Source organism: Grus americana, chromosome 17, assembly GCF_028858705.1.
Source record: "Grus americana isolate bGruAme1 chromosome 17, bGruAme1.mat, whole genome shotgun sequence".
Lineage (NCBI taxonomy): Eukaryota > Metazoa > Chordata > Aves > Gruiformes > Gruidae > Grus > Grus americana.
The window spans coordinates 11,749,676-11,768,427 of NC_072868.1; the positions used below are offsets into that span (position 1 = coordinate 11,749,676).

General features: G+C 45.1%; 1 long non-coding RNA gene across 1 annotated transcript in view; it reads right to left on the bottom strand.

The window, feature by feature from the left end:
• Nucleotides 1-476: 476 nt before the first annotated feature.
• Nucleotides 477-18,752, bottom strand: part of LOC129214239 (uncharacterized) — a 29,012-nt gene continuing 10,736 nt past the window's right edge. The window contains exon 3 of the long non-coding RNA XR_008579638.1: nucleotides 477-8,114. This is a non-coding gene — a long non-coding RNA (uncharacterized LOC129214239). The remainder of the gene's footprint in view (nucleotides 8,115-18,752) is intronic.

An 18,752-nucleotide genomic window follows, 5' to 3' on the forward strand; every position in this document is an offset into this window, starting at 1 on the left:
GTTCTGAAATGCCAAACTCTAAATTAATTATGTGTCATTATATGAATTCATATGTGTATATATATACACTTATATATGAATTCCAAGGATAATTAAAATGAATAAACCATTGGATTTGGTGAATTCGTAGAGCTGAGGGGTGACCTGCTCTCCCCTGCTCTTCTGCCTTTTTGCATTTCATCCTCAGCACAAAGAGAAGTAGATCCCAGTGCTTGAAGCACTTTTTTTGTGCTCCTGAAAAATATATTACCCGAAGAAAGTAGCAAGCTCCCTGGGTCCCACGCTGCAAACAGAAGTGCTGCTGCGTGGCGTGGGCAGGGCAGTGGCTGGGGGGGCAGGCGTGGCAAGCGTGGGCTGCAGCGCTTCTGCCAGGGGAAATGCAGAGTGGGACTCTTCCGAGTGATCTCTGCGCGGGACCGCAGAGCTCCCTGGAAATAAAACCAAATGGGGACTCGAATGGGGGAGAAGGAGATGATGCAGATTCCATGTCTTCAGTTGTTCATAACAATTTTTGGAGGGAAAATGGGGATGAAATTAAGAGATTTGGGGCACAAACAGAGAGTTTTACTTTTTGCCTGGGGCTGGGGCTGCGTCTAGAGAAGCTAGAAGGCACAAAGCTGACAGCATTGGGGTATTTGGCAGAGGGAGCAACCCCAGGTGCCCTGAGACGAGGCTGGGCAGGAAGGGGAGACCATCTCTTTGCATTAAGACTGAAGTCCAGAGCTCGCAGCCAAGAGGTCCCCAGCCATCCAGCACTGGCCCGACCAGCAGCAGTGGTGCCCAGCGGGTCAGCACTCCTGCGGCACGTGGAGCACGAAGGGGCAGGGGAACTGCAGGGGAGGGAATCGCTGCCCGAGGGGTGAGGAACGAGACAGTCCTAACGGCTTGTAGCACGGACTTGAGGAACAGGATGATTAATGAGAGCAACGGCACGAAGGAACCAGAAACTAAGCAATGAGACCTTTATTTGATACATAATACCACTGGGACCTTCTATAAAGAGAATACCAGGAGTAGGGGCTAAGTTTCACTGGTTTGGGGATGCATCAGGAAGGGGGAGAGTATTGCTGACTTTGCAGTCAAACGCCTGGGCGTACGCAACCGGGGCTGCAGTGCTTTTCAAAGTAAGCCTGGGACATGTTAATTTGGTCATATATTTTCAGATGGTGGAAAGACACCCTGACTTTTGATTTAGTGTGCTGCATGGATCTATGCAATGTTGTGGGTTTAAAATGCGGCATCCGGAGCCTGATTCAGTCACCTGATGGTTGAATTCCAGCCGGGAGAAGCAGAAGCCATTACATACATAACAAGAACTTCCAGCCAAAAATTGCTTATGGTTTCAATTGAAGAAGAAGAAGAAGTTGCTGATAGTTTAGGTACGGATGTCAGAAACGCAGCAGTTAACAGCAGAGATGAATGAGAGATTGGGAGGTGATAACTTAGATAAATTGGTGTCTCATCCATATTAAGGAGACAGCTCATCCTCAGTTGCTGCCGGATGACATGAACAGTGGAGCGTATATGGATACTAAAATACATTGGTCTTAAAGTTAAATCCCCAAGAACCATCAGAAATAAGTCTCAGAAGCCAAAGTGAGATCTGGTGCACACTGCAAAAATATGCAGTCTGTCAGAGCACACTGCTCTCTCCATATAACTTCCACCGTTTGTGGGACAATTATAGAGAAAACGATACTGTGATCTGTAAAGCAGTTCCTGGAGTGGTTTTATTCACTAACTCAATGCTACGCATAATCATTGCCAGCAACATCTCCAGAGGTGTGTGCATAATAGAGAGACATCAAGTCAATGAGTCAAAACATCAGAAAATAAAATTCAGATGAACATCACATTCAAAAATTATATTGTCTGTCATTTAACACTGTCTGAAGACCTCCTTATTGAAATAATACATCTAAACCAAAAGTTACCCCAGGCAGTAATACCGTATTGCGCTGCGGTTAGGATCTAACAGGAACTGGGGTTTTCTGCAGCTTGAGCTGGCTGCCAAAGCAGGCGAGCCAGGGTTGTAAGCCCTATGGGGATCTTCAAACTGGAGCACCCAAAAGACTTGTAGAGGGGAAACACAGGCGCCGGGAGGGTCTGTTCCTCTCGTGTACCCACTTCAAAACCTGCCACAGTCAGTAGTGAACCCCCACATCACCCATTTCCTTTGCTGTGTGGATGTGTTTAATAATTTTTCTTTTAAGACCCAAATTAGCCTCTAAAAAAGGCAATGTATCCAAATGCAAAATGAATTTGCCCTCGCTGACATTACACTTCACTGGATTAGGTCCTTCGTTCCTCCTGTTCCAAAACACCCATCGAGATAAGAAGTTTCCCTTTTTGAAAATGCAGGTCTGGAAGACCTTTAAATCCCCTAACTAAATTCTTATCATGCCGTTTTCCCAAAGCACCATGTATAGCATCGTCTCTGCGCTGCAGCTTGAAAGGAACGATTCCCTGCAGATGCATGCATCCAAGGCCAGGAATATCTGCTCCTGGGTGCTTTGGCAGGGATGTCACAGCATGGGCCATAAGGCAAGTGTGTGTATATATATATATATAAATATTTATATAAAAATGTATATGTACATATATATGCATATTTTTTGTAATATATATATACAAACATGTATTTCTTAAAAAACAAGGCTTTTAATTCTAAGCTTGGTTTTCTCTTAAACCATCTGAAATCATAGCCTATCCTGTTGTACTAAAGGATAATAAAAAATTGCCAAGTTGATTATGATTTCCCACAAGTTCCTAGCTGTATGTACAGGGAGAAAGATGGTTTTGCTCCCCGTTTTGTGCCAGCTGCCCAGATCTCCGTACCAGCAGCGAGTGCAGGTCCCCGCAGCAGCGGCGGTGGTCCCACCCCACGTGCAGGCAGGTGTGGGTGGGAAGAGTGAGCGCCACTAAGGAGTCCGAGTTGCTCCAGGGTGTGAGCATGAGCAATGAGCATCTCTGCTGGAAGCAAAATCAGGAACTTGGGTGAGCTTTGCCACTTAGATCACGGGGCGTGCTCGAGGGTTCATTTTTCATTGGAAAACACCGGGGAAACGAGTACTTTGCTGCTTATCTCTTTATTGCTCATCAGTGCTTCTTTGCCCTTCATTTCTTGGAAAAGGTGTGGTGCTTAAATGGGTTGAAGGGTGGACTCTGTGAAAGAACTAAGCCATCTTTTTAATCCCAAAGGCTTCGTAAAGGGTTCATTTTGCTCTCCGGGAAAATCTCTGTCTTCCCAGTTCACTCGCCTCCCTCTCTACCCCATCCATCCAGGTTGCTGTGTCTGTATCTGAAGGCATGCTTGCCATCCTTTGAAGAGATAGTCTCCTCTAAAAAATCAATAGTTAACATTGTCTTTAAATAGTCTGACATTTACCTTTACTGCAGTTTTCATTTCTTTCTGGGATTGCTCAGACATTTGTATTACCCATGTAATTCCTTACTTCTCTGCCCGTAGCCACCGACCAGGAGCTTTGCAAGGACGGCAGTCCTGGTGGTGTAGCTCACAGCCACAAATAAGGAGACTTTAGCAAGATAATTGAGAGGACTGGAACTCACTAATAGAAGCATCTTTAATTTATGGAAGACATCAAGTGAGAATAATTACAAGCAAAAGGGTAACGTAAGTCCCTGAAGAAAATATATCCTGAATGTAGTTTTCCCAACAAGCAAATCTGAATGCTGGCCCAAAGGTCAAAAATAAAAGACTACGAGCTTCAACCTCCCAAGCCGTCCACCTTTCCTTTCCCCCCTTGTCAAGAAATTGTCTAGGGGTTCATTTAGAAAGCTGCTTGTTCAGAGTAGGGCTGTTTGCAATCTGGGAAAGTTAAGCAAATTAGCAGAATTATTAGGTAAGAGGCAATTCTCCACAGCCTGCAAAGCAACCGCTTGTTAAATTAGCTCACACGAGAGAGTTGCACTGATATAATGATGGTTGCAGTGTTTGCAGAGAGAAGGCTGTGCAGGCATCTTCTTTGAAATAACACTGCTGTACTCCAACTGAGGAATGAAGAAGGGGAGTTTTACAGATTCCCTGGCAGGCTGGGATGGGCTCCTTGCACAAATGTACTGGAAGATGCCTTTGTCTTTTACATACATTCCTGCTACCTAGTTCCTTCTGCAATTATTATTATTAATATTATTACTACTAATAATAATAATAATACCCTAATAATAAAGAAAACCCCAATACCTCCAAACTAGCTACTTCTAAAAATAGGGAGGGCTGCAGGAGAGCTGAGGCCACGAGACCCCTGGAAGCAGGTGGCTCGTTGTACCCGCTCCCCTCTGGGACTTGCAAGGACACCTGGGGTTTTGCAGCCTCGCCATCCTGGGGCGACTTTGGGAATGGGTCTTTCAGCAGCAGAAACAAAAATCGGAGTCCTCCAAGAAGCCAGGGAGAGGGTGGCTCACACATGGTTTCTGATCACTCAGTCTCATTTTTATATACTCTTTGGCTATTGATTCGATATTTTTATACCTTACGTAGTGCACTTAGTACAGAAAAAAATAGATTAACTAAGTAAATGTGCTTTATTAGCAGGTCTCTGATGGAAAATTATGTCAGTTTTCCATTTAAAAGATGCATCAGATTAATCTACTCATGAATCAATTTGTTCATGCTTGAAAACCCACTAACACCCCACATAAAAATTTCCAGTGTCAAACTGCATGCTGGATATAACAGTCAAAGTTTTAAAATGAAGAAAAGGTATTATTGGGAAGTCTTTAGCACTTCCAACACAGCTGAGAATGAAATGCCCATGCCCAAAGTGAAGTCAGGGTGTTATACCAGGCTTAAGCCCCGCTTCACTCGCAGGAGATGAAGCTACCTTAGTAAAGTCATGGAACTGCATCCATCAACAGCAGTGCAAGCAGCAAACCACTGGGCTTTTCCAGCCTCACCCTGCCTATTCTAGAAGAGCAAAAAGCACCCACAACTGCAAGCAGAAGAGCTCTGGAGACCAACAGTGTCTAAAACAAGGGCCAAGAGACCTGCCAGCTCCTTCCTAACTGCACCTCGTAGTCTGACAACCTGACACAAGCCCAAAGACCCGGCAGTGCAGCTGTGGTGAGCGTTGGCTGGATCCTGCGATAACTCTGCCAGCAGATCGATGGGTGGGCTTCAGCGAGCACCGGCTTCTCTGCAGCCCTGACGCAGGCCAGGCTCCCGCGGACGTCAAGGGGCCATTTGCCCATGGGGAATCTGCAAAGTCAGGCTGGCGTATTCGCCAGATAAATCCTCTGCAGCAGTCAGCAATGGACCTGAGCCACGATGCAGAAGCTCTGGATCCAGATTCAACTTTTCTCCCAGGTTTAAGAGGTACGGTGTCTGGATTCGGTTTAGGTCTCTGCCCAGCTCTTAGCCAATAGGTACTTTCTGGCTATTCCACGGTTTCCCCAAATCCCCTTTTTTTATTGACTGCTTCACGCTCTGTTGTCTGCTTAAAATGAAGAAGGGTACAACTCTTAAGCCTCTACAATGGTAGTTTTGGGGTCAGGATCATTAGACTTGGGAAGTGCTGGCTATTGAACATTGCCCTATGGCACAAATGGTGCAGTTATTTATTTTTTTTCTTTTCCTGCTTCTTTCTGTGACTGACAGATGTCCCAGCTCAAAGGGTTGTCCCAGGTTTTGTCCTTCCCAGGCTTTTTTGGCTCAATTGGGCCATGCTCCTCACCATGGAAAGATGGATTATGCCTTTACTTTCCAGGTGATCCACTTTTAGATAATACTTAACTTATTTTACATAATACTTAACAACCAACATGTCACACCCCCCATCCCCACCCCTCCCAGCTTTTATTTATGTAAACCCCTCAAACTCTCTTGCGAGGTAGATGTGGCAAACTGGCTATGATTACTGTCCATCTGGGAATAATGCTGCCACAGTATTAGACAAAAGTCCACTTGTATTTCATTGCTGTGTTTCATCACTAAAGAGATTGAAAGCAAGGCTGTCATCTTTAGAGTGGGTGTTTAGAGAAATACAACCACGTTTCCATCCAGTGTCATGGGCAGGAGCAGCCAGTATCAGCTAATTGTCCCACAGTAAATTGTCCAGCCACCAAGTGTCCCCCTCAGCAAGAGGGTGGCAGAGGCTGGGGGAAGAGCAGCCCAGGAGCAGGAGAATGAGCTGCCTTACGGAAGGGGAATAGAAATTAATTCCCTCCACAATGCCAAGGAGGGACTGCAGGATAATTCATTATTTATTCCTGAGCTAGTGCAGCACAGGGCCACCTCTTACCCCTGGCAGGATATCGGCTCACGGCTGAACACTTGCATATTTGGGAAACAGTTTCAAGTCTCTCTCTCTCTCTCTTACTCTTTTTTCCCCCCTATAGCGGTAAAAGGAGAAAGCAGAAGCTATCTGTCATGCACAGCACAAAACAATTCATCAGAGGTGGAGGGCAGAAAGAGCTAGAGGCAAATGTTATCGGAGGGAGGTGCTAAGTGATGTGAAATACCTGTTCCACATGGAAGTGGAAAAGAAGTCCTTGGCGTTCAGTCTCTTGTATCTTCACGAGAAAGACTGGCCATGCTCTGCCTCCACCACGCAGTTACTCAGCTCGCTGTAGCCCACCCGTAGGCACAGCAGCTCAGGTGGTGCTTCTGTGCTCAGCCCCAGCTCTGTGGTACAATCCTACCTTGCAGCCCTGGGACTACATGGAACATCCCAGTGTTTATTTTTGGTGTTGTACAATAAAAGACAGCTATCTATAGCCCGCTGAGATGCCTGGGCATACTTTAACATCACAACCATAAGGTAAGAGCAGATGAACATTAAAATAGAGAGTCTGACCAATTGCATAAGAAAATAATTTGCATGGGGCATTGACAAGCTATTTTCTGTTGTAATTCCATTTGCTGAATACCCCCAAATGAAGGATTTTATTCCTAGGGAGAAAAAGAAGAACTTATCCACACCCCAGGCTGGGGTGTTACTACAGCTCAGCACTGCCGCAGTAACTGAGGTAATGCATGAACCCGCCAAGCTGCTACGACCAGCCATGCGCGTGCTGTCTGTCCACGTCAAACACAAAGTAAAGGACGTTTGCTTAAACCTCAGCCAAAGAAGTACACGCAGACACGTTTTATCTCGCGGTTGCAAATAGCTCAGTCTGCACAGGCAGTCGCCGTTGCACAGCTCACCGGGGCTGGGCAGCAGAGGAGCAGCCCGTGCGTAGGAGCTGAGACATCCTTCTGTTCTTGCTTGGATGTACAGAAGATACCATCATCCAGCCCTTTATTCCTTTGGAAAACACGTGCAGCACATCTCGCTGTTTATGTTTAATCCAAACTAACGTCCTACGGCTATCATATGCATGATTATGGCAGTCATTTTTAATTAGGGATTGTGTCAATAGCATTGACATTTTCATCACTTTTGGAGGAAGTAGAGGATGTTTTCCTGCAGGTGAAGCCCTCTCTTTGGCAGTTCTCTATCTCTCCAGCTGCACCCACTGTACGAAAGATCTGTGCAGCTTATTAAAAAAATACACAAGTATTAAGCCCATTCTCTGTGCAAGTAAATTACAGCAACTTACACAACACCAAACTCAGGGAATGCAGAAATGCAAATTCCCTCCATCCTATGGGAAGACTTACAATCTTATTCTGAGTGCAATATTTATTATTAACAGAAGCCCTGGCAGGATCTGGGAAACGCTGGTGGCCCTGCAACGTTGCGTTCAATAGCTTGCTGGGAAGTGGAGTCAGACTTGAACGGCTCAAGCCAGTCATTGCACTCAGTGATAAACACACTGCAGGAGCTATCCTTCACCCAGAAAGAAAGGGGAAAGCAGATCATTACATTTATTGGTCATAGTTTTTCAAGAGTCAATAAAGACCCACTAGAAAAGGCATGGTTAGTAGCGGGATTATATATATTTTTTGTCTATCTCAAAAATACCGTTGGCTCAACAGCTATACATAACACCAGTAGAAAGTCTGTCTTCTGCCCAATACGTCAGGATGAATCTTCCTCCTAGATGACGGTCGTGGTGTAGACGGTGCTCACATCATTGTACAGTTTTTAATGTCTTTAACCATCTTTAGCTTTGTGTCCCGGTAGCCCCTTCAGGCTACATGTCAATGCCATCTGGAAGGAAAAGAAAAGACTTCTGCTCAAGCCCCACGGTAACGCAGATCTCTTGACTAAAATTGTGCTTCCTTCACTTGACAAACTGTCAGCACAGAACAATTATCTGCCTGTTGGTTTGCTTGTCCCTTCTTTTCTCTCCTCTCAGAAAAAACCAGATGAAGGAAAATGACGCACATCATAACAGTCCATGAACAGAATCCAGCTGTTCTGATTGCTCCACCCAGAGATGTGCTTGCACATGTACCAAAGGTAAAAATGGGTCCCTTCTTTACCACTTCTTTTGTCACCTTCTCTCCTACTCTTGACTGATGAATGCTCTTGGGTGTTTGCGACAGATAATGTGTCTGGTTTTATCTGTCTTAAGTCCTGGATAAATACGGTGGATATTAGAGTATTAGTGTATTTAAGCTGATGTGTTTAGCAGATCTAGATTATGAATTGCTCCTCAAAATAACGTTTGCATTTGCCGACAAAGGTCTTTATTACAGAAGAGGGTTAAGCAAAAAAGGATTATTCCTGCTAATTATTCACTGTTATTTAATATTTGCACAAAAGGTTTGCAGGACTGAGTCCTCAGGATTGCCTTGTTTGAGATGCTAATAGGGTTTCCAGGAAACCAGCAGTGTCTGGTGGGCCATCACAGCAGCCTCTTAGTAGATATGGAGGACAATTAGATTTGATGTAGTTAAGAATGGTTGGCTAAAGGTTTATAATGACTTAGCCATGACCTAATCCTGGGGTTTTCAAAGTCAGTTGTAAAACTTCCACTCAGAGCTGTGCTTTATGGGAAACTGACTGAAGCGGATCCAATTTTCAGACCATGGGCAGGTTCATGACCTGGCCAGCTCCGCTGCAATGGGCAGCTGTGAGCTGGCTCCACTGGCTCCAAAACCCTGCTGGTGCATCAGGAGGGACTGGGGAGTGAGCAGGGCTGACACACAAACTGTTGGGAGGGATATTTGTAATTTTTTGGTTGACGTCTCAGGTTTGTCCCTATATATCAGCAGTCCCTAGAGAGTTCCCCTGAAATCTACCAGCTGCCTTCTGCTTGGGCCTTGTATTTCCTCGTTTAGACCATAATAGGCTGTGTTGTTATAGAAATTCCTTGGTAAGTGAATTGAATTTCTCATTCCATAAAGACATAATTAGGCAATAAAAATACTGGCAAAAATCTTCAAGCATGGGTGCCTGAAGGTGGGAACCACATTTAAGCATCTAAATACATGGCCCAACTTTTGTAGCCCCCATGTATTAATATCTTCTCTAGCTTCAAGAGAACTGGAAGCTTTCCTGGTATTTGAGGCTTAGGTGGCTTTGGAGGTACCTGAATACAGACCACACTTCTTTAAGGAGAAAACGTTTTCATTTACATTCCATGGTTTTGTTCAAATCGTGATGCCTCCAGCTTCCCTATTCGACACTTTTTAGTTACTTAATTATCATTACCAAGGAAGAATTTTAATAATGGTGTTGTTTACATTGGATGCAGCCCTGGGGAACGAGAAAGAATAACCCAGATTGCGGGAGAGGGAGGGAGGAGCGTGGTATTTTGGAAGCCCAGGCCACAGTCTGCTGGAAGCATCTGTTTCTACTCAACCTTTTCCTCTAGAGTCCCAATATCATTCACAGCCCAGACTGCCAGCGATTAGGGACTTGTGCTGAGGATTCCCCTTCCCTTGTGCTTTCGTCCCCACCCTTCCTTGTTTATGAATCTTGGGACTGACAGTGACAGCGTTACGGTGATGTTTGCTCAGCGACTGCTACTCACGCAGTCATTCCTGTCTCAGTGGATGTCTTTGCTTGATGCTGCTGAGATGGAAATTAGGAGGTGGGATTGGGTAGTGCTCGGAAACCGACACTGCTAATTGCAAAGCAAATAACTGGCAGCGAAAGAGTGTGCTGAGACATGTGCTGGCGGCTTGCGGAGGTGGTGGCTACTTGGCTATTTTGCCAAGGGCAGAGCTGTGCTGGAAAGCCACAAGCATCCTTACTACCCATGGCTGCAAACTGGCTCCATGCTAATGCTGAGATCTGTTGGAGGTACTCACTTTCCTCTGCAGGCATCAATTTCAGTAAACGCATCTTCTATTAGGCCAGGTCAAAGTCCTTTTGGATGCATTTTTGGGTATTTGGAAAGATGTTGCATTTGTGAAAACTAAATAAATTAAAAAATCAGTAATTTCTTTTACATGTTTCCAAGAAATCAGCTGGTGACATGAAGGAAAACATCCTTCTCCAAGAGTTCATCTCTTGCTTTCCACTTTCACATTTTTCAAAAAAAAAAAAAAGCAGGAAATATGCCTGATCAGTTCTGATACAACTGCTTTTCCTTGCTGGCGTATTTACACTTCAACACCGACAAACCGCAGAAAGGGAAGAAAGTAACAGAACAGCTTAGTACCTTCATCTTCCTGGCAGCGACCTGGGCATGTGTCTGTCACCACTGTTGGACAGACCCGGGCTCTAGCACAAGGAGGTTTCACCACGGAAGATGGTCTCACTGCATGGCAGCTATAGAGGCACTAGTCACTCTTAGTGAAGTTTTGACATCTTAGCAACCTTTTCGACAGGAGAACTGATCACTGCATCCTGAAAGAGAGAGCTGGAGACCTGAGCTTTCAGCTCTGTGTGTGCTCTTCAATCTAAACTTGTTCTCGGGCAGAAATACCGGGTACGTGCCTGATCTAATTGAAGTATGTGGAAAAAACCAACTCTGTAGACTTCAGTAGGATTTCAGCATGGATGTTTGAGCACTGTTAAAGTGCAGAAAAACGAGCTAGCAGAAGTGGGTAAGCACCGTATTCCTTTTAGCTGAGGAAAGGTCCTCCTGCAGTAACATTGCTCCTGATGTCTTTACCTTTTAAATACCCAGTGACATAAATATTAGATGCCTGTTAAGCCTCATATCCAGCAAATAGCTCCTTATCTTAAAGCACATGAATACTCTTGGCCCTAGTAAGAACATTTAAATGGTACCTAAAGGACCAGAGACGTGGAATCAAGTGAACCACATTTCTGGTGTGTGAAAAGAGACAAATCTCTGCACTTTCTCATGCCAAGGGTTAACTTGGGCCAGGCGTCATTAAAAAGTAAAGATGTGAATAATCTCACATCAGACTTTTGCATCCAAATGGCTCATTATACCAGCAATATTCATGGCTTGTGACATGGCTTGTGATAGTCCTATAGATTTACGATGGTTAGGAAAAGATGTAGCCCAGCTTACTTTCCCACCAATCATTATTACATGGGAAACTGAGTGATTTTCTTTAAGTCCATTAGCATAACATTAGTGCTTATAACGACCAGACCAGGGCAGACACTTTACAAGTCTTTTAGGTCAACAAAGTCAAACTGGGGACTGTTTTTTAGTAACATAGCTTTTATCTCAGAAAGGAAAAACACATTGTTGACCAGTACAGGCTGTGGATATTTGCAATTTGGGGGAATTAGGAAGCAGTTGGCATTCCTAATTCATTCCCTGCTCTAGTAGCCCTGTAACTCCCCCTTTCTTCACTAGAGACTATTAAATGAGCAGCTCGGCGCATGGTACAAAACACAAGGAGGGAACTTCAGATCAAAACGTTTATTCTTCGTTGCAGCAGGTGAGGCACGAGGCTCCCGGGTGGGTATGAGCAAAGACATATGAAAATGCACAGCATTTGCAGTTGAAATACACCACCCTGAATTACAGCTGAGATCAATATAGGAGGACGATAGAGATTATCAATCTTGAGTGGTCTCCGTTAGGCAGAATTGACTGGCAACCACATAATGACTCAGGCTCAGCCCACCAGTTTAGAGCCCGAGTGATAGATCTGCAGATGCCAGTCATCATAATTTCCTTATCAGCAGCATTCATGTAGCCATTTGTCTTCTGCTACCTGAGTTGCCTTGGTCCGGTTCAAGTGTTTTATCCTCCAAGGTGCGTCTGAGAGATCAATGCACAGCTACAGCTGGTTGAAGGGGACCAAATCCATTGAACAGTTGATTTGGTTCCATTTTACCAGCTTTAGCAAAGCATTTGGCCTCATGGGCTGTGGCCAGCAAAGAGGGGAATTCCTCGGGGTCTTTTCTTTCCCAGCTGCCTGGACCTCTTCTGAACTTGCTGCCTGATGTTGCACTGGTTCAAATGGCTTCACTTTCAGGCAGTTGGGATTTATTTAAGCTTCTTAGCAGCTACGGCTGAAGAGCGGGTTTGAATTAAAGAGGCAGGTTTAATAGCAGCGGAATAGTCTGCAGTGGTAACCACCAGCCTGGAGCATTTTTAAACCTGCTATTTGGCTCCGTCTGTTTTGAGAGCTACGTTGCTATTACAACGTGACATAAATAAAGGTTATTGTTTTAATCCAGATACTTTAATTGTCACCTCCTGCCTTCTTCCTTTCAGTGTTTTATGGTCTGCTGTCCTCCTCCGTGCCCTGTGTTTCGGTGTCTGAAGTGCTGCCTAACACGCAGCGGCAGGTAAAGCAGAGAGATGTCCCTTGCTACGGCCAGCCCAGCCCGCAGCCAAGTAACTCAGGGCTGCAGAGCTCTTCTCCCCTTGGGGCTCTCCTTGGCAAACGGGAGGGAAGAGGCTGAAATACCTGAAATCTTTTTAAGAGGTTAGCAGACTCTACCTCCCTACCCTGCAGCTCCCCGTGTTTTCTCATCTGGCATTAAAATCAGTGGTTTCAGTGGTTTTAAGATCTGCTTGAGACAAGTAACGGTTGTATTTGCCATGACCAGAAACCAATAGGAAAAGGGTGGAAAGGAAAAGAAAGAGGGGGGAAATGGAAAAAAACCAGCTTTTCTTTCTTGCAATGCCATAACCAGGCAATTTGCCCCCTGAACGGCGACAGCAAGCCCCTGCCAAGCAGCCCCGCCACGCCGCCGCTGCCCAAGCCACTCGCGCGATGGTTCGTGTTGCAGCTCTGGGGAGTTGATTTCTCCTGGAGAGCCCTGCAGCATGAACACCCCACTGCTAAAAATAACTTGGTAAATCAAATTTAAAAATCACAGCAGCTCCGATCATTTCTGCAGTGGGAGCCAATAAAGTCAGGCCTTTCCTTCTTAACCTAGAGCCATGCGCAGATATTGCACATTGCCATGTGCATAACCTATTTAAAGAATTTATATGCGTCATAAGGCAAAGGTGACTTTTCCCCCCTCTTCCTCGCAGCCCACCACGCTGCAAGATGATACTAGGAAAAAGCACCTGCGCTTATAACCACTGCACGCAGAAATATTGCAAGTGGGCCAGCATTTTAGCTCCCCAAGAAATACAGACTTTGCATTGTAACAGTAAGTACTGCAGATCACTTAACTGCCCAAACCCGTTACTCTAAGCTGCCTATAAATAAATGGAGAGAGAGATGGAGAGAGAAAGAGAGAGAGAATAGCTTTTTAAAAAGAGCTCTACAATTAATTTAATCGAGTTATCTCTAGGTACCTTTTCAAGAGACAATCAAGCCAAGGAACTAAGTGGAAACTTAGACAGTGAAGACCTGGAAGTATTAAATTCATCCTTTGGTGAGTTACAGGAGGCAAAATAGAGCAATTATTTACCCGTGACTGGGGGGAGGTGGAAGTGCCATTGGTGACCAATGCTGCCCTGAGCCTGCAAGCTAAGCCCTGACGGGGACACGGAGTTTGGGTTAGCATCACCACTACGCACTTAAAACATGCTCTGCTCCCCAGGTACGCTTGTTCTGTCCTGGTCCTGTTGATTTGGAGAGACAGTCATTTGAAAGTGGTGCTGTGGGAGAGCGGTGGGGGGGTTACTCTGAGCATCTTCTGCCGGTGACAAGTGCTGTCTTGACTCCCCTCGGCTTTGCTTTGGGGAGTGCCTGGGAACACATTTGAAATCAATGTGAGTCAGTGTGGATGCTCTGTAACATTTTGTTTAAATTCTCTGCAGTGAGTTATGGGTGAGGTTTTCCTTTTTAGAAAATTAGTTTTTCTCTTCTGGATGCCATTAATCAAAACTAATGATGTCTCTCTGGTGGTGAGGCTTTCCCAGCAGCCGAGAAAGAGCAGCCCACATTATCGGCTGGAGAGGGCTGCAACACACCAGGGCTTGTAGCCTCCCGGCAGGGAGAGCATGGCTCTCCACCAGCCCAGGTACTGCCAGGCTGGGCTCTGAGGCTGTACGAGCCATCTGAGCAAGATGAATTACAGAGGCTTCACTCACACGTGTTCTAAGGTCTGAGATGTGTTGAAGCTCCTGATCCCTCCTGTGGGGCGGTGCTCATCCGCTGAATGCCTGTGGGCCCCCACCCCTGTGAAATGTGGGGGTCTGGGGTTCACCGCTGCCTGCCCAGTGCTGCCAGGTTCAGCAGGCAGGATCTGGCAGGAGAGCTTTGCCTAGTTCTAACAGCCAGGCAGGGTTTCGCTCTCCCTTCCTGTCTGAGATGATGTTGCAAGCGCAGTCTGCGACAGCACCATGTCCCGGGTTCAAAACTTCCACCACCCAACAGCACCAAATTCAGGTTTGCTGTCCAGTGTGAATCCGGGTCCAGTCGTTTCATTGTGAAATTGGGTCTCACATTGGAAAGGTCCTTCCTAGCTGCTCTGTCCCCCTGGGCCAGGATCGGGTGCTGGTGCCACCCTTCGCAGGACCCTGCTCCAAGTCCTGCCTGTCCATCGCACTGGCACGTCCCCGAGCTGGGCAAAGTCCGCGCGTGCTGCAGGATAGTGTTGGAGAGCTGTGGGCATGCTGGGCAAGCAAGACTTGTTAGAGGCAAATCAAAGCCAAAATAACGAAATAAACCTGTGCATTGCTTGTCTTTCTCTGCCGATCGTTGCGTAGTGCCTCTGTTTCACTTTTGGCCTGGTTGTCAGCTCCGCTGTTAACTATTACAGGCATGAAAACGGGCAAAAGCCCCGCATTTCCAAACCACTGCCATGGCAAGCAGGATCAGTAGTAGGCAACGTAAGAGGCTCTGATCTATTGAAGACCTTTCCACTTTAGCCCAATATTCTAATAAAGATGTGTTATAGACAGTACAGAAAAGCCAAGGAATTTATCAGCATTTGTCGATATTCCTAATGAAGCAGAAGATTCAACATGCAATAGAATTAGCCTACAACGAACCCGTGCATAGGGCCCATCCTTCTGAGTCCAGAAATCTCCTGCCTATTCCAGTCCGATACCCTTCTGAGAAATGAGCATCCCTCAAAGCCATTATCATTATAAGCTAAAAGGCCAAATGAGACAAAGTACTGTTGCTCTTCATCTGAATAAACAAATCATTTTTAGATCAAATGCATTAACAATTTATCATCCTAAAATCCAATCAAAAGGAAAAAACAACAATACAGAACATTGATTTCCTACAGCTTTATCTTAATGAAGTGCACATTCCCTTCGTAATTAGCTTTGGAAGGCTTTTTTTCCCCTTTCCTCAAGCTAATGTGTTATTTGATTTCCATCCAAACGTTACTAAATTGGAGGAAATTTCCCCAAAATGAAGTGGCTTTTGATAATACAGGAATATGTCTACTCTCTCACTTTACTATTTTTTCCACCAGACAGCCATACTTGTACTGCAGGTGATTCAACTTTATCGCACGGTGTCTTTGCGAGGATGCTTAAATCAATGCCACAGTTGCTGTATTCTGCACAATGTGCCATTTGTAAACCAGAAAATACAACCTTGCCGCTTTTATCGTTTTCCTTACAGACATAAAATATTAAATTAATTTATATTATTATAGGGAGAAAGTGGACTATATTTTATTAACATTTCTAAAATTATAGATATTCGACCCAAAAAGTAGACTCCAGACAAGGCTCGGGAGTCTTCCGTTTGGATTTTGACTTAATTAAAAAGCACTCTGTTCCTTTATGCACTAAAGTAGCTGCTGACATTGCAGCAGCCACTCAGTCTTTCAAACCAAAACTATTACCTGAACTTAATAAAGTGTCTATTTAATTTATACACCCCCACAAACTCACCTGTCTCCCACAGACACAACGCGGTTCTTGCTAACGGCCAGCAAAGGCAGCGAGTTGACAGCAAACTCACCAGCGCCCCAGGGTAACTCAGCTGCCCCATAACATCGTTTCCATCACCTTTCATCTGCCTTCTCTGCCGTTAATACCATTACCCAATATCCACGATCCAATGATCCACCGCGCAGTGCTGGCAACGCTTTTTGCTAGGCCACCTCTCCGTTCCTCCCCTAATTCTCTCCTTTAAATCTTTTCTTCTTTAAATGATGCTGAACAGAGGACTATTGCTTTCGTCCCGCTTCACTGAGTGTTTGCTGAAACGCAATGGCTAATTTGATAGTCCGGCTCTATTTGGACGTATTGCCGAGGTACACGGCAGTACCTATGACAGAGAATAAAGCCCCAAACCCTACAATTATCACCTTATGCCTTAGTTACACAGAAAGTCAAAAGCGACCTTACCAAAATCTTGGCTCTCAATTTGAGAATCTCCGTCTTAATCCAAATGTTGGTCCTAGGCCTCTCGTAAAAATAAAGGTCCTATTTCAAGCACAGACCTGATCTGTTCTGGCAATGAATGAAGAGCGAGACCTGGAGGGAGCTGCCAATGCTCTGGCTCCGTGCGGGACCGAGACGGACCCTCTGAAGCGGTTTGCTCGAAGCACAAGGCTCTGAGCAGGTCTCTGGGACCTGCAGCTCCTGAAACCGGTGCTGGAAATAGTTGTGGGGTTGGATTTTTTTTTTTTTTTTTCCCCCAAATCACGCACTCAAAAGAGAACAAAGCCGTTCTCTAATACAGTTTGTGCATTTTATGGACCAAACAATTAAATAGGTTTTAAAACATCTGCTGACTGCATAATTCCATACAGGGGAGTGTACTCAGCATTTTTAAACAGCAACTGATACGAGATACCACTTAATAGTACAAAACACCAGCAGTCCCGTTAAAATCAATAGAAAATTAGATGCTATGAAAATGCAATATGTGTCCAATTAGTTATAATTGGAGCAAATGGTGATGCAGATAAACTCCTGGAGGAAGACGTATTTGTCCAGAACTCTCCCTGCCTGCTTTCGGCACGGGGCAGCATCAGCAGTGGCGGTCTCTGCTCTATCCTATAGCATGAATGATGATCCATCTAATACACGTATGTTAACTGTTATCTAATTATGGAGTTGCTCGGAGCCTGCAGGGCTGCTTTGGTGCACCACTGTGCCTGGTGAAAAATGATCCTCTGTCACACGGAAACCTCCCTGTTGGACTTGACAAATTATGCCAGCAAACCTGTTTAAGAACTAAAAAATCCTTGGACATGGTGACAGGCAGAGAAAGATGCTGCTTGGGGACAGTTATTTATTTATTTATCCGACAGAGTTTAAGAATTGTGGCTCAGTCCCATGGATACTCATATTTTTCCCTGCCTGTCTGTTGTTCTATCAGTTCAAACTCCTTCTCACTGATTATTTTTCAGGCTTCTTTCAACTCCTAAAAACTCAGCTGCACGGCAAAACGGGAACTAGGTTATGTGATTCTAACGCTTTATTTTTAACATCTTTGGTGCAACATATTGGCCTCCTCTTTGTTTCATCTTATGACTAAAGAAAAAGAGCAAAGATCCCGTATCGCAGCAGCACAAAAGGTACATCCCCAACCAAGCAGCACCGAGGGCCAGCGCTCCAACCCCTTCATACCCTCACAGTGGATGGAAGCACATCACTTGTGGTACAACAAATATTATTATTTGGCAGGTATTTTTTCATATAAACACTATAAAGTATCAGTTATTTTACCAAAACTATTAGCTGAGAGCTAAACAGCAATAACTTTCTCCAGGGTTCATATTTTATTCCCACTTTAAGTTAATAATTCAAATTATTAAAGACTTATAGCTACACACAAAAAAACCCCCCAAACTCATGTTTACCCAGACCTGAAACCTTTTTGCATTGTTGGACACTGTTACTTACACTGTTAAGGGAACTGTCTCTCAAGAAAGGGAAAAAAAATTGAAGTGGCAGCTTTTCTTTGTTACGCTGACTCAGCCAAATGGTGGAACAAGAAACGTTAAGACCCAATCCATAACTTTTGTGGCCGTTCAAAGGACGTATTCTTCCTCGACACTGATAAAAGTTTAATATGTAGTTGCCCAGGTTTTTAATAAACTTGTCAACAAAAGCACAAGGCAAATTGATGGGGACCTTCCCAGGAATAAATTCAGCTTCAAATAGGCCAAATGAGTGGGGAGGACAGGGAGGGGACGGCACACGGGCGACTTTTGCTGGTCTTTGCAAAAATGGCACAATAGATTTTAGCGGGTGCGGGTGCGTCTTATTGTCTCAAAGACAAGGCTTTAGGACAAAGCTGGCTTAATTTAAGGAAAGCAAGGTGGTGCAGCGCTGTGTGCATCAGAGCTGTGACACCTGTGACGTGAGGAAGGGACAAAGCCTGTACATAAATACCCCTCTCGCCCTGCCCGCACATCCCGGTCCCCGTCCCGCAGCAGACCCGCTCAGGGACAAGCTGCAGCATCATTCCCTGAGTTTTATCCCCAGTCTCCCTTTGCACATATTTCAGGACATCCCCTCTGGCTATCACCTGCACAGCCATATCCCTCGCTCAGCCAAACCATCCCTGTTCCCCGGTCCATCTTTTCCCTTCAAATACTCAAGGCTGAGCTTAATTCAAACAAAATACAGTC